Source organism: Aulostomus chinensis, chromosome 15 (assembly GCF_037954235.1).
Source record: "Aulostomus chinensis isolate RoL2024-O1b breed Wild chromosome 15, RoL_Achi_v1.0, whole genome shotgun sequence".
NCBI lineage: Eukaryota > Metazoa > Chordata > Actinopteri > Syngnathiformes > Aulostomidae > Aulostomus > Aulostomus chinensis.
The window spans coordinates 24,681,231-24,695,835 of record NC_141334.1 but is presented as its reverse complement, the minus strand read 5'-3'; the positions used below and the strand labels follow the sequence as shown (position 1 = coordinate 24,695,835).

The 14,605-nt window shown below is 43.7% G+C and overlaps 1 non-coding gene across 1 annotated transcript; it reads right to left on the bottom strand.

Annotated features, from left to right (window-relative positions):
* Positions 1–272: 272 nt before the first annotated feature.
* Positions 273–344, bottom strand: trnam-cau (transfer RNA methionine (anticodon CAU)). Its single transcript has one exon. It is a non-coding gene; the product is annotated as a tRNA-Met (tRNA).
* Positions 345–14,605: the final 14,261 nt, after the last annotated feature.

The following is a 14,605-nucleotide window of genomic DNA, read 5'->3' as shown; positions in this document are numbered from 1 at the left end:
ACTTATCCAGGATAAACCCTGCCCCTCGCCTGAAAACTGCTGGGATAGGCTCCACCCCCCTCGTACCATTGCAGATCATCAGTATAGAAATGGAAATTTATCTGTGAGGTTAAATTGAACACCTCTATCAGTAAACTTCTGCTTCAGTCAAAAGTAGACTGTTATTAACACTCAGAATGTTTTGTGGTTCTGCAGGAAGACCAGTTTCTTTTCCACCCTGTTTTAACAGATAAACATCTCTAAACAAACAGGTTTATTTTGTTCTTTTCGTTTAGCAGAGGATGGTTTCGATCCATCGACCTCTGGGTTATGGGCCCAGCACGCTTCCGCTGCGCCACTCTGCTCTACCACTTATTGAACAGGCTTTGCTTTTGGAGTGCAGGATTGTGACAAGAACAGGAATTTGAGTTTTGAATGTTTCACCATTTGTCTCTGAAGCAGGAGGTCTTGTAGAAACAGGGACTGACCTGACACCAGCTCCCTCATGGAACAATGGTTCATTCATTCATCGCTGCCAGTCGGCCTCAAAACACAAAAAAAACACCAATTAAATCCAGGCTCTTGGAGCCTAAAATGAAACTCCATCACACACGGTGGCTCTGCTGTGGCTCACACAGGTGAGTGAGGCTGAGCGCTCCAGTCTGCTCTGTGGAGTCATCAGACATCTGCACCACTCAGAGATTTGGTTGGTCTCTTTGAAAAAATGCCAACAAACTAAAATGCTGTTGAATCCAGAAAGTTCTTGTTTCACTCTCATCCACGTCCCATGAAAAAGAGAACCTACTCATTCATTCAGCTTCTTAAACTAAAACTTGTGTGATAACGAGATCACACTGTTGAGGATTTCCATTTCCTCTCAGCATTTATCCAAGTGAAGCAGCCCCCCCACCCCCACCCCCAATCGGAGAACCTCAGATTATTCCAAAAACTATGACCATGAGGACGCCAGAATGAGAGGAACTTCAGAATCTGACCAAGTTTCAACAAGGAAAATAAAATGTGCTAAAATAAAATCATTACCAATTAAAGATGGCTCTTAGATTCCACAGACAACCCTTTGAAAGTGAGTGACTAAAATGACTAGCATGAAGTATTTTAATAGTAATCATGTCAGACAGAACCCCCCTGTGCAAACACAAACTAACAGGTTTTTTTTTTACAGTCTTGCAGAACCCACTCATTCATTCAGCTTCTGTGAAAGCGTCCTTCCCAGCTCACTTTGAGTCCATTTTTTAAAACTTGTGTGATGAAAAAAGCACAGACCAGAACATAAAACATGGAAATATCTTTCAGCATCTTATCATACAATATCACTGTCTTGTTTGTTTGCATGTATAGGAGGTGTGTCTGTTTCTGTTGAAGCCTGTTTGGTCTGGGGGGGGTTAAGATGGTGGGGCTGTTTCAGCTCTGGTGGTGAAGGCTTTCGCCATGACAATCAGACTCTCATCTGTCCTTCATATTCCCTCAAATGTGCAGTGTGGACCTCACACACTGAATTTAGTCTGAAAACTCTTCATGAACAGCAGGAGACTCAGAGTCTCTGTGGTGCAATCGGTCAGTGCTCAGCTGTTAACCCAGAGGCTGGTGGTTGGAGCCCACCCAGGGACCAGGACCAGGCTTTACTGGTGCTGAGGACTCTTGATCAACTGGTGAGTTGCTCCTTGATCTCAACATTGGTTTGTTTCATCCTGAGTAGTTTGATTCTAGCAGAGTCGTTGTTTCAGTTTGAATGTGGACGGACAGATAGACCCTCCACAGCAGAGGCACCTGACAGAGCTCTTGATGAGGCCCTTTGGTCATTCAATGAAGTCATCATGTGGAGGAGGCTGGGGGGGGGGGGGGGCACTGGCTTGGATGCTACAGCTAAGGTTCACGAGGTGGTGGAGAAATGTTAGAGAGCTTTACCAGCTGGAGCCTCTTGGGTCACGGGAGGCTTCACTCCTGGAGGTGGCAATGATGAGGAATTTTAAAGGTCCCCTAGAATGAAAATCATTGTTTTCGTGTTTTCGGTGTTTATTCAACGTCCCCCAGTTGTGGGGAAGACACACGAAGTGTGAGGCATTGTCATAACCTCTGTTTGAAGTATCTCCCCTTTTTTAAATCGCCGCGGGAAAACGGACAAATGTCACATAGCGGTTTCAGAGAGCCTTTTAGGAAGGTTCTGAGCCATCACAGACCCAACCATTTTTTGAGGGGTTACATATCACACCACAGAACAAGTATTAATACCCCCTTCAAAATCTCTGTGGCACCTATAAAATGCGCTCCTCCTGGACAAGACGGCTTTTTAAACAGCTTAAACGACACGTTTCAACATTTAATCTGATGGGTTCATGTATTTTGGAGGGGATGTGAGCTGCATAGAGAAGCTCTTTGAGACAGGAAGCATTCAGAGCTCCATCCTGCTTCTTCCAGCAGGATCCACGGATCCCACAAACACAGCAGCTGTCTGGTGTGGAGGGTTTTTAACAGGATCATAGACAGCACACCTGGACTCACTCAACAGGTAACTTGTTACCACTGACTAGACAGGACCGCTTCTATGGTTTTACTCATCCTTTCAATGTTTTTAGAAGATGTCACACTCAGCCTGAGGGTTTCAGTGATCACTCTTCTTTCTCCTGTTCTGTTTTTATGAAAAATATTCATTTCAAAGCTCCTGTTGGCATTTGAACACAGCTCTTCTCACCCACCAGGCTTTTAGAAGTGCTTGTCAGTATTTTTGGGAGCGTCCCAGGAGAGCAGGCCTGCCTTTCCTGACTCTCGGCAGAGGTGGGATTTTACCAAAGCTCAAGTTCAGCAACTCTGCCAGCAGTTCACTGGTAGGCTCACTGGAGACTGAACCTCATCTTTGAAAATCTGGAGTTTGAGCAGGAAGACCTGCAGGCTTTGCAGGGTCCTGGAGAAATTAGGGCCATTTAGCAGCCACCTGCTAGGTGTGTCAGCACAGGGCGCTCTGGTCAGGTCAGGTTCTGAAATGTTGAACTGCATGTGATCACGATGATCACTGGGATCACTACAGACCAACATGAGGCCTTCCCGTCGGCTCAAGGCCCCACCAGCCTGTGAACACCTGATCTGGTCTGATCTCAGAGGTTAAGCCTGATTGGGTCTGGTTAGTACTTGGATGGAGACTGTTGGGATACCAGGTGCTGCAAGCCTCTTGCTCTCTCCAAGAAGGAGCACAATGCAGATTTCATGGTGGGTTTACAGGTACAAAGTGGGCCAAAAGTTACACACTGATCCAAGAGAGAGAGAGAGCTTGACATTTAATCATCCAATATATTACCTACATTAATGAACAACAAACATCAATCAACATCTACAGCAAAAACACCAACAGGAGCAGACATTCTGTGATTCAGAGGTCGACCACAGTACATAAAACACTCCCCCCCCCCCAAACAGTCACCAATCTTTCTACGTGAGACATCATCCTGTAAGATGTCAACTCAACTTTCAGCTGAGTGGCAACTAAACCTTTGAACATGAGTGTGGCCTCAATCGACCCCAGAACTTTCATTTTGTGTCTTCTACTCAGCCAGATGCTTATTTTAGCCTGACTGATGAGGAAGTTGACCAGAGGGACACGGCTCCGCTGTGCCGCTACGTATCAGGGCCCAAATACAAACAAGCTGTCGTCTAAATCACTTAGCAGCTGACGCAGCACTGAAAAGAGAGGACTCAGTCTTGGACATCCAAGCCACAAAGCTGCAGAGACTCCTCACTATTGAAGTAGAAGCAGTGTCCGCATGTCTGTTTGTAGCCACAGCTCCACAGAGAGGCTGGATCCAAGTCCACCTTGACAATTGGGCACAGACTTTCTCAACTACACCCTCCCAGTTTTTACTCACAAAGCTCTCACTGCCCAGGAAAACACTGAAGAATTTCATCCCCTCAGTGTTCCACTGAAGCCCTGCTGGGAATACTGGCTTCTCTTTATTACTCCACTTACCTAACAGCAGACCTTCAGACTTGGACCAGTTAACTTTTGCAGAGGATGCTTGCTCATATAAAGCAAATTTTTTAAAAAAGAATTATGACATCCTTTTGACCTGTTAGGAACACTGTGACGTCATCAGTGTAAGCAGACGTATCACTGTTGTCAGAGAAGGCCAGCTCTGAGAGACCCTGCCTTAGCTGGTTTAAGAGAGGCTCATGGCCAGAGAACACAAGATCCCGGATAAGGGACAACCTTGTCTGACGCCACTGGTCGACTGAGTCCTCCCCCCACCTTTAAAAGGACACTGGCCTCAGAATACAACAACTTAATCCATGAAATGAACTTTTTACCAAAGCCAAAACCTTCAAGTGTTTTAAACTGGAAACCTGCCATCGCCTCTGTCGAAAGCTTTTTCTTGATCAATTGAAAAAAGATTTACATCTAAATCCTGTAACTTGGAAATGTCAATAATGTCTCTGATTAGGAATAGGTTGTCCATAATTGTGCGTTCAGGGACACAGTATTTTTGACTGGAGTGAATAACACTGTCCATGAATTTCTTGAGTCTGCTAGAAAGACATTTTGCCATTATCTTATAGTCTGTACATAACAACGGCACTGGTCTCCAGGTTTTTAGCAACCCCAGGTCTATTTTTTGGGTAATAATGTTAAGATTGCCCTCATACAACTTAATGGCAAGGTCCCAGAATCCAAGCATTCCATGAAAACCTCATACAAGTCTTTACCAATCAAAGTCCAGAACCCCTTGTAGAACTCTGAGGGAAGTCCATGAACTCCTGAGGCTTGACCACAGCTGAGCTGTTGAACTGCTGCAGTCATTTCCTCAAAGGACATGGGGCCTCCAGCGAGCTGCCTGTGCTTCACTCAGCTGTGGTCGTCCTTCCAGGATCTCCTCCACACACTCCAGTTCACAGCTCCCAGCACTCAAGAGATCAGTGTACAAATCTATTGCCAGCTTCCTCATCTTTACTGGACCTGTTGTTGTGACTCCATTTGGAAGCTTGAGATGCATCATCACATTATTCTCTCTGACCTTTTTCTCAGGCTTAAAGAAGAAGGATGTTGGGGCATGTGTGTCTTTGATAGTGGAGACTATTTTTAATCAAAGCCCCTTCAGCTTTTTCATGAAGAAACCCACCTAGAGCCTTTCTCCTATTTTCCCAATTCTCACTCCTACCATAACTGGTTGAGATTAATTCATCTTCCACACTGTAAAAAAGATAACGAGCTAATGTTGGTCTATATTAAGTTTTTTCATTGATCTGACTCAAAATAAGAGTATTTTGTATTCAATTTACAGAACTGTTTCCTCAACAAGCAACCCCCTATGGTTGGTCGAAATAGAATTTCCTTGTCCGCACAACAAGACGACATGCGTTAAAATTCAAGCGCGTTCGTCTTGTTGGTCAAATCACGTCAGCGCATGCTCAAGTGACTTGAACGGGTTTAATGGCTCAGCGGTGCGCACAGACTTCACTTTTGTGCCTTCATCACAAAGACTGCAAGATCCCAGGGATATTTTACTACAGCACTTCTGCTCTTCTGAGCTGGTAAGTACATTTTCATAAAACAATTTCCAGTAGAATTTTTTTTTATCTCTATTGAAACAAAGGGTTGTTGAATTTGTGCCCCCTAGGGGACATTCGCCTCACACTTGATTTTTTTCTCCTACAACTTTGTTTTTTATATCCTAATGCTTTATTTTTTCTCCTAAGTTTTTTTTTTCTACTCAATTTTTATTTTTTCCCCTGACATTTTGTCTTTATTTCCTTCCACTTTTTCTTTTTCTCCTTCAACTGATAGGAACACTTTTGTCTTTTTTGCTGTTGTCTTTGTTTTTTTGTTCCTTCAACTTTTTTTTTTAACTCAAAGTACCACTTTAAACTCGTACTTCGACTTCAAACTCGTACTTCGATCCTTGCGAACGCACGTTTTTCTTGCGTAAATCTCATTGATACATGAGGCCCCTGGTCAGTTTTCAGTGTTTGGGTGTTACATTTTCTGAAAGGATCTTCACATCATCGTGTATCAATAACATTCTCTATGTCAGTTTCTGCAAGACCAAGATTTGCAAGCTTTTACTAGAGTTTGAAAAGCAGGTTCGACTGACGAATGTCGTGCATCTGTTGATAGTCCTCAATGATAGCCTGAATCACAGAAGCTGGGAGGAGAAATTTGACTTGCAACTTGAGATAAAACATTGCTAAATTTCTGAAGAACTGATTTTCTTCCACAGCCTCTGGGCAGACTTCTGATTGTTCACAGCACTATCTCCATTAGTATCTTGGGAAGTGGACAGCAGTGGCGGTCGCTGTGAGATTTAAATGTTCTGAACTTTTGGAAAGTTCTATGACATCCAGGAAAAACACACTTACAAGAAGCACTGGGTGTGCAACTGTGGGTCCACATATGCCTAACATATGTTAACATATGAGTGCATGTCTTAGCACACGTCACACAAGATTATTTTGCTTTAGTTAAATGTCTATCTTTGACCACAAAAATCATGTGATATACTAACATACTAAATCTAAACTTGTGGAAGATCCTTCCTTTGCGTTTGAGGAGCACAGGCAGCTCTGTAATATCACAAGTTGACACAAGTTAGTTCAACATTGTAATTGGCAATTTATTTGTAGTTTCTAAGACAGGGGTGTCAAACTCAAATACACAGTTGGCCAAAATTTTAAAAATTGGTAAAAGTCGAGGGCCAGACTGGTTCAGTGTTTATTGAGACCTTGCAAATGACCTTATTGCATGAATTGAACCTGAAATTAACAAAGCCTGCAAAGCATATCAGAACATTAATAATTATTATAAATTTCAAAAATCAGGTGTATTCACTTCTTATTGGGAGCTTTCCATAGTCATTTATCATGGAAATATTTCTCTACAAGAAATTTCTGGTGGATGATATACCAAGATTTTTACCATTTCTGTACCAAGTCTGAACATGCCTTTAGAGTGCTGATGAATGAGTGCAAGAGGACTTGCGCTCGCGGGCTCCCGATTGACACGCTAACTCACTTACGGTGCATTGTGGGATTTGTAGTGTATTAGCGGTGCATGCAATAATCCAGCGGGCCAGCTCTAACAGTGATTAGATATTATCATGCAGGCCAGCGATAGTTACATCGCCCCCCACCCCTACCGACTGAAGGAACGGTGGTTATGACACATGAACTACAATAAAAACAATGAAAAACACTTTTTGAAGGCGAGCAAAAAGGCTTGGGCTCAAGCTAGCAACAGAGCTTGCTTTAGCAACCTGAAATATTGAAAAGGACTGAACAATCAATTGAAAAGTCAACAGTTCAAGAATCATGCAGACAAAACGACAGTGGACACTTCAGCTTTAGGAGATGAGCATGAATTTACATTCCCTGCTCTCCATGCGCTGCTCTGGCTGCAATTGACACTGGTTTCCACTGGTTTGAAGAAAATACTGTTTCATGCTGTGAAATTAAGTTTGTTATTGACTGAGCATTAGTTGTTAATCAACATGTCAGCATGGATATAAAACAGTAGTTTACAATTATTATAAAGTACTGTAATATCGTGTTGTAATCCACTGTAAATTTAAAGCAATTCATTTCAAATACTGTTTAGTGCTGTTAAATTAACTTATCTGACCTTTGTCTCGATGTCATTGTTAACTGGCCATTTTATCTGTAAATTTACAGGAAAGGGATGAATATTTAACAGTATTTTACAATTATCATGAAATACAGTAGAATACTGTTGTAAATCCACCGTAAATACACAGCAATTTGTTACAGTGAAGACCTGAAGGTGTGGTCCAGTTTTCTGTATGATGAAGTAAACAGAGATGGAACATTTGAGGTTCTGATGTTTGAGACCTGATGAACAAAAAGGAACGAAAAGATGGACATCTCTCAATAGAAGTTACTTCAGCAGTCACAGGAGGGCAGTGGATCAGGGAACTGATGGTCTTGAAAAGCAGCCTAGGGTTATGGGGGTAAGCAGCAGTAAGTTGAGAGAAGTACTTAGATCGTTCCTCTTCTGTTAAAATCCTTTAAAAGATCCTTCATCATAACGAGATCAAACTGGAGAGGATTTCCATTTCCACTCAGCATTTATCCAAGTGAAGCAGCCCCCCCTCAAAACAGAGAGCCTAAGATTATTCCAAAAACTATGACCATGAGGACATGTCTTCATGAAAGGAACTTCAGACTCTGACCAAGTTTCAACAAGGAAAATAAAAATGTGCTAAAATAAAATCATTCACAATAAAAGATGGCTCTTAGATTCCACAGACAACCCTTTGAAAGTGAGTGACTAAACTGACGAGCAGGAAGTATTTTAATAGTAATCAAGTCAGACAGAACCCACCTGTGTAAACACATACTAACAGGTTTTTTGACAGTCTTGCTGTGTAATGTACTGGAGTACTTGACACCTGTATGGTGGCAGGTAAATTATTGAGGGAGGAAAGGTGCTCTTCATGATGAGTGGGAGTGGCTACTGGCTCAGGGTCATGCTGACATGAGCATCAATCAGAATGAAAAGCAATGAACTTCATGAAGTTTTGTCAAACACCTTTCATGTTGGGGTGTGGGCCATCAGATCTGTGAAGGACAGGATCGGTCCAAAAACAGTCAAAGTTGCTGATAAAACCAGAACCAGTTGCAGTCCAGAAGTCTTTCAGCCATTCATGCAGACCGTAAAGACGACTGAAATGCTCCCTGCATTTGGAAGGAGCAGGGATGGGGCCAGAAGAAACACAGAATTGAAATTACAAGAGACTGGAGTTGGTCATGAAGTGTGATTGACTGCCTCCTCATGATGTCATTGGTGCACACCTGTATAATCAGAATGTGAGCTGAGGGGTGGAGATCGATGAGTACTGGGGACAGTTTGATAACGTCCATAACTTTGGCACCAGGAAGATAGTTGGTGATAGCACCTGGGAGTTCAACAGACCTGATGATTGAATCACCAATGACCAGGATTTCAGCCACCATCGTAAACAGAGAGTTCAGATGAGAGAGAAAACCTGCTGTCAGCCTCACCAGCGAGGGCAGTGGCAGAGGCAGCACAGTTTAATGAAGCAGTATCAACCGGCAAGTCTCAGCTAGAGGTGATGTTACCAGTGGCTTTAGTCATAACCAGTGCTCCACCTAGCAGCAGGGACGATGGTGAAGGACCAGTAGAAGCGCTCTCAGAGTTGGAGACAGCAAGAGGAGAGAGACAACCACAGCGTTTCCCATGGGAAACTGTTGGATCCACTCAGGACGGGCTGCTCCAGAGAGGTCGAGGCACCCGTAGCCACTGGGTCAGGGAGCTCTTTGAGCAAAGTAGTTTGACACACAAGAAGGACATCTGGAGAGAATTGAGGAAAAGAAATCCGTCTCCCCTTCTCCACAACCAACGTACGCAGGAGAGGATGGACATCAGATGAGCCAAGAGCAAAACTATTTCCTGGATTCTCAGAGCTGCAGGGCCATCCAGGTGCAGCGCGTCCAGCCAGGAGACAAACAGGGACTGCTGCTTGAGGACATCATCCAGCAGGCTCTCGATGGTGTGGATCTCAGACTGGACAGCTCCTACAATCCTCCTAGAATCCTACAAGCAATGCAGTCAGAGATGTCTTCCAATGATACAGAAGATGACACACATTTTTATACTGATTTCAAGCTGTGTGTGTGTGTGTTTGTGTGACGTGATGGACTTTATACTATCTTCAGGTACCACAAAGGAATTGGACATTCCTGGATATGCAAAAGTAGAGAAGTTGCGCACATCCCATGAATAGGTGCTGGACTACACATCAATATAGAAAGGCAAAAAAGAGTCCGCAAACATCAGCTCACTTTTGTGAATTTATTTCGCACATCACCATACAGCGGCGTTTGGAGCGTAGCCGCTCTTCTTCAGGCTAAATCCTGTGTACAGGACGCCATCTTTTAATCCACCCTGAGGGGTCACATGATCAGGGTTTTTTTTTTTCCACGATTCACATCGTGACAAATAAATACATACATATGTACAAAAATGAACACATCAAAAAACACAAGATAATTGTAATGTCATATATACATAGGACTTTAAATTAAAACAGATGGAAAACACATGAGGCTGGCCGGCCGGGATAAATCTAGTAGAATATAGAGGCGCCTCTTAATATTTTTAAGAAATTGCTTTATCAATAGGATGGTTATTTAACATGTTGAATCTAAAGATGTTTTAAATTATATGATAATCTAAACTGATCCATCCTTAGACAGGACCAAAGGTACCTGTCATATCCATTGTATTGAAGCAGTACACAGATAGAAATATAGAGGAAGAATCTCGCAGGCACATACATAAGAAAGTCAGAGGTACATGAAACACCACCTTCATAAACCACATGGAAATTATTTCAATGGCCGCAAGACCATCAAAAAAGTCACTCAAACATCGCAGAAAGTGGACCATGATACGTTTATAGGAATGGCTTCGTGTTGAAGTCCTCATTAAGTCCTTTTGATGCTGGAGTACCCAATGTATTTATCCAGAATAGTTCCCTCCTGAGGAGTAACGTGTCCACATTCCCACCTCTGCGAGGGGGTTTGATGGATTCAATCCTGATGTATTTTAATAAGGTGACCCCGTGACGGGCTTCTGTGACGTGGACAGAGACTGGACTGGAAGGGTCCTGGTTGCGGATAGCGCACCTGTGTTCTGTGATTCTGTTTTTTAAAGGTCTTGTGGTTTTGCCAATGTAGGAGAGGCCGCAGGGACACAGAAGCATGTAAATGTCATTTTTGGTTATACAGGAGATGATGTTCTTGATGGGGAATCTCCACCAGGACCCTTCCAGTCCGGTCACTGTCCACATCACAGGAGCCCGTCAAGGGGTCACATCTTGTCTTTGGCTGTCTGTATGTGTGTGTCTCTGTACCATGTGTATGTGAGGTGTACTTTGCTAGCTTTCCCACATGACTCCCGACTTTATGTGGGCTGAAATGTTTAACGTCGGCACAGGTCTCATTCTGCTACAGAGGTTCATCCAGACTCTAAATTGACAGTAGGTATGACTGGGAGAGCCAATGGTTGTCTGTCTATATGTGTTGGCCCTGCCATGGACTAGTGACCCATCCAGGGTGAACCCCACCTCTCGCCCAAAGGCTGCAGGGATGGGCTCCACCCCCTAAACCATTGCAGATAATCAGTATAGACATGGAAATTTATCTGTTAGGTTGAATCACAAACACCTTTATAAATTTCAATCCATCCATTGTCTTCCACTTATTCCTACTTTAAGGGTCGCAGGGGGCTGGAGCCTATCCCAGCATCAACAGGGGAGAGGTGGGGTTCACCCTGGACAGGTCACCAGTCCATAGCAAGGCCAACATATAGAGACAAACAACCATTCACACTCACTTTCATACCATACGGTCAATTTAGACTATCAATAAGCCGAGTGCCCAATTGCATGTCTTTGGATGGTGGGAAGAAGCCGCAGGACCATAGAGAACCCACACAGGCACAGGGAGGACATGCAGACTCACACAGAAAGATCCCGTGCCCGAGCCGGGACTCAAATCCAGAACCTTCTTGCTATGAGGCAACAGTGCTGACCACTGCACCACCATGAAGCCTCCTTCAAAAATATATATTTACATATTCATTTATTTTATATGTATATAAAATAAACTTCCACTTCAGTCAAAAGTAGACTGTTCTTCACACTCAGAATGGTTTGTGGTTCTGCAGGAAGACCAGTTTCTTTTCCACCCTGTTTTAACAGATAAACATCTCTAAAAAAAAAGGTTTATTCCAATCTAATCTTAACATTATCAGCACACACATTCAAAGATACTAATACCGACTGAAAGGGACTATCGTCATTATGACCGTTGCTCTCCGTTCACGCAACAGGTCCTCGTGGCCTTAAGGCCGCATGTTAGACTGAACATGAAAAAAGCACAGACACACTAAAAAAGCAATTTCATTGCGGTATTAATGTGATTAAACAATATGAAAGTGACTTTTGAAGTGTTTTCCCTTACACTTGCAATTTTCTTAACCTCGAAGACCGACTCGTACCCCTCGCTTCACGTCCTCCATGTTGGTTGGATTTTTCTGGCTTCATTCGGTCCCGCCAATGTAGCGACATGCTTATGTCATTAGGCTGCATGCATCCGCGCATTCAAAGGTTTTGAGTAAGGCCGAGATGATCACTCAGACAACTTAAGTAGCATTAAATTAAAACTACGTTACTCGTTCGGAACACTTGGCAATTTAAAGTTTGGTTGACTTGATAGCCAATTTTGATTGCTGTTCTCACAATACTTTTGAGTTCGTAGTACTGTTCGGGTTTACAGTGTAGAAATGGAAATTTTTCTGTGAGGTTAAAATGAACGCCTCTATCAGTAAAATTTCTGCTTCAGTCAAAAGTAGACTGTTATTAACACTCAGAATGGTTTGTTGTTCTCCAGGAAGACCAGTTTCTTTTCCACCCTGTTTTAACAGATAAACATCTCTAAACAATCAGGTTTATTTTGGTCTTTTCATTTAGCAGAGGATGGTTTTGATCCATCGACCTCTGGGTTATGGGCCCAGCACGCTTCCGCTGCACCACTCTGCTCTACCACTTGTTGAACAGGCTTTGCTTTAGGAGTGCAGGATTGTGACAAGAACAGGAATTTGAGTCTTGAATGTTTCACCTTTTGTCTCAGAAGCAGGAGTTCTTGTAGCAACAGGGACTGACCTGACACCAGCTCCCTCATGGAACAATGGTTCATTCATTCGTCGCTGCCAGTAGGCCTCAAAACACACAAAACACCAATTAAATCCAGTCTCTTGGAGCCAAAAATGAAACTCCATCACACACGGTGGCTCCGCTGTGGCTCACACAGGTGACTGAGGCTGAGCGCTCCAGTCTGCTCTGTGGAGTCATCAGACATCTGCACCACTCAGAGATTTTGTTGGTTTCTTTGAAAAAATGCCAACAAACTAAAGTCCTTTTGAATCCAGGAAGTTCTTGTTTCACTCTCATCCACGTCCCATGAAAAAGAGAACCTACTCATTCATTCAGCTCCTGTGACAGCGTCCTACCCAGCTCACTTTGAGTCCATTTTTTCAAACTTTTGTGATAATGAGATCACACTGTTGAGGATTTCCATTTCCACTCAGCATTTATCCTAGTGAAGCAGCCCCCCCCCCCTGCCCCCAACCAGAGAGCCTAAGGTTATTCCAAAAACTATGACCATGAGGACGCCTGAATGACAGGAACATCGGAATCTGACCAAGTTTCAACAAGGAAAATAAAATGTGCTAAAATAAAATCATTACCAATTAAAGATGGCTCTTAGATTCCACAGACAACCCTTTGAAAGTGAGTGACTAAACTGAAAAGCAGGAAGTATTTTAATAGTAATCAGGTCAGACAGAACCCACCTGTGCAAACACATACAAACAGATTTTTTTGACAGTCTTGCTGTGTAATGTACTGGAGTACTTGACACCTGTATGGTGGCAGGTAAATTATTGAGGGAGGAAAGATGCTTTTCATGATGAGTGGGAGTGGCTACTGGTTCAGGGTCATGCTGACATGAGCATCAATCAGAATGAAAAGCAATGAACTTCATGAAGTTTTGTCAAACACCTTTCATGTTGGGGTGTGGGCCATCAGATCTGTGAAGGACAGGATCGGTCCAAAAACAGTCAAAGTTGCTGATAAAACCAGAACCAGTTGCAGTCCAGAAGTCTTTCAGCCATTCATGCAGACCGTAAAGACGGCTGAAATGCTCCCTGCATTTGGAAGGAGCAGGGATGGGGCCAGAAGAAACACAGAATTGAAATTAAAAGAGACTGGAGTTGGTCATGAAGTGTGATTGGCTGCCTCTTCATGACGTCATTGGTGCACACCAGTATAATCAGAATGTGAGCTGAGGGGTGGAGATCGATGAGTTCTGGGGACAGTTTGATAACGTCCACAACTTTGGCACCAGGAAGACAGTTGGTGATAGCACCTGGGAGTTCAACAGACCTGATGATTGAATCACCAATTACAAGGATTTCAGCCACCATCATAAAATGAGAGTTCAGATGAGAGAGAAAACCTGCTGTCAGCCTCACCAGCGAGGGCAGTGGCAGAGGCAGCAGAGTTGAATGAAGCAGTATCAACCGGCAAGTCTCAGCTCGAGGTGATGTTACCAGTGGCTTTAGTCATAACCAGTGCCCCACCTAGCAGCAGGGACGATGGTGAAGGACCAGTAGATGCACTCACAGAGTATGAGACAGCAAGAGGAGAGAGACAATCACAGCGTTTCCCATGGGAAACCATTGGATCCACTCTGGACAGGCTGCTCCAGAGAGGTCGAGGCACCCGTAGCCACATGGTCAGGGAGCTCTTTGAGCACCGCAAAGTAGTTTGACACCTGAAGAAGGACATCTGGAGAGATTTGAGGAAAAGAAATCCGCCTCCCCTTCTCCACAACCGACATACACAGGAGAGGATGGATATCAGATGAGCCGAGAGCAACATTATTTGCTGGATTCTCAGAGCTGCGGGGCCATCCAGGTGCATCACGTCCAGCCAGGAGAAAAACAGGGACTGCTGCTTGAGGACATCATCCAGGAGGCTCTCGATGGTGTGGAGTTGGGATCTCAGACTGGACAGCTCTGGAT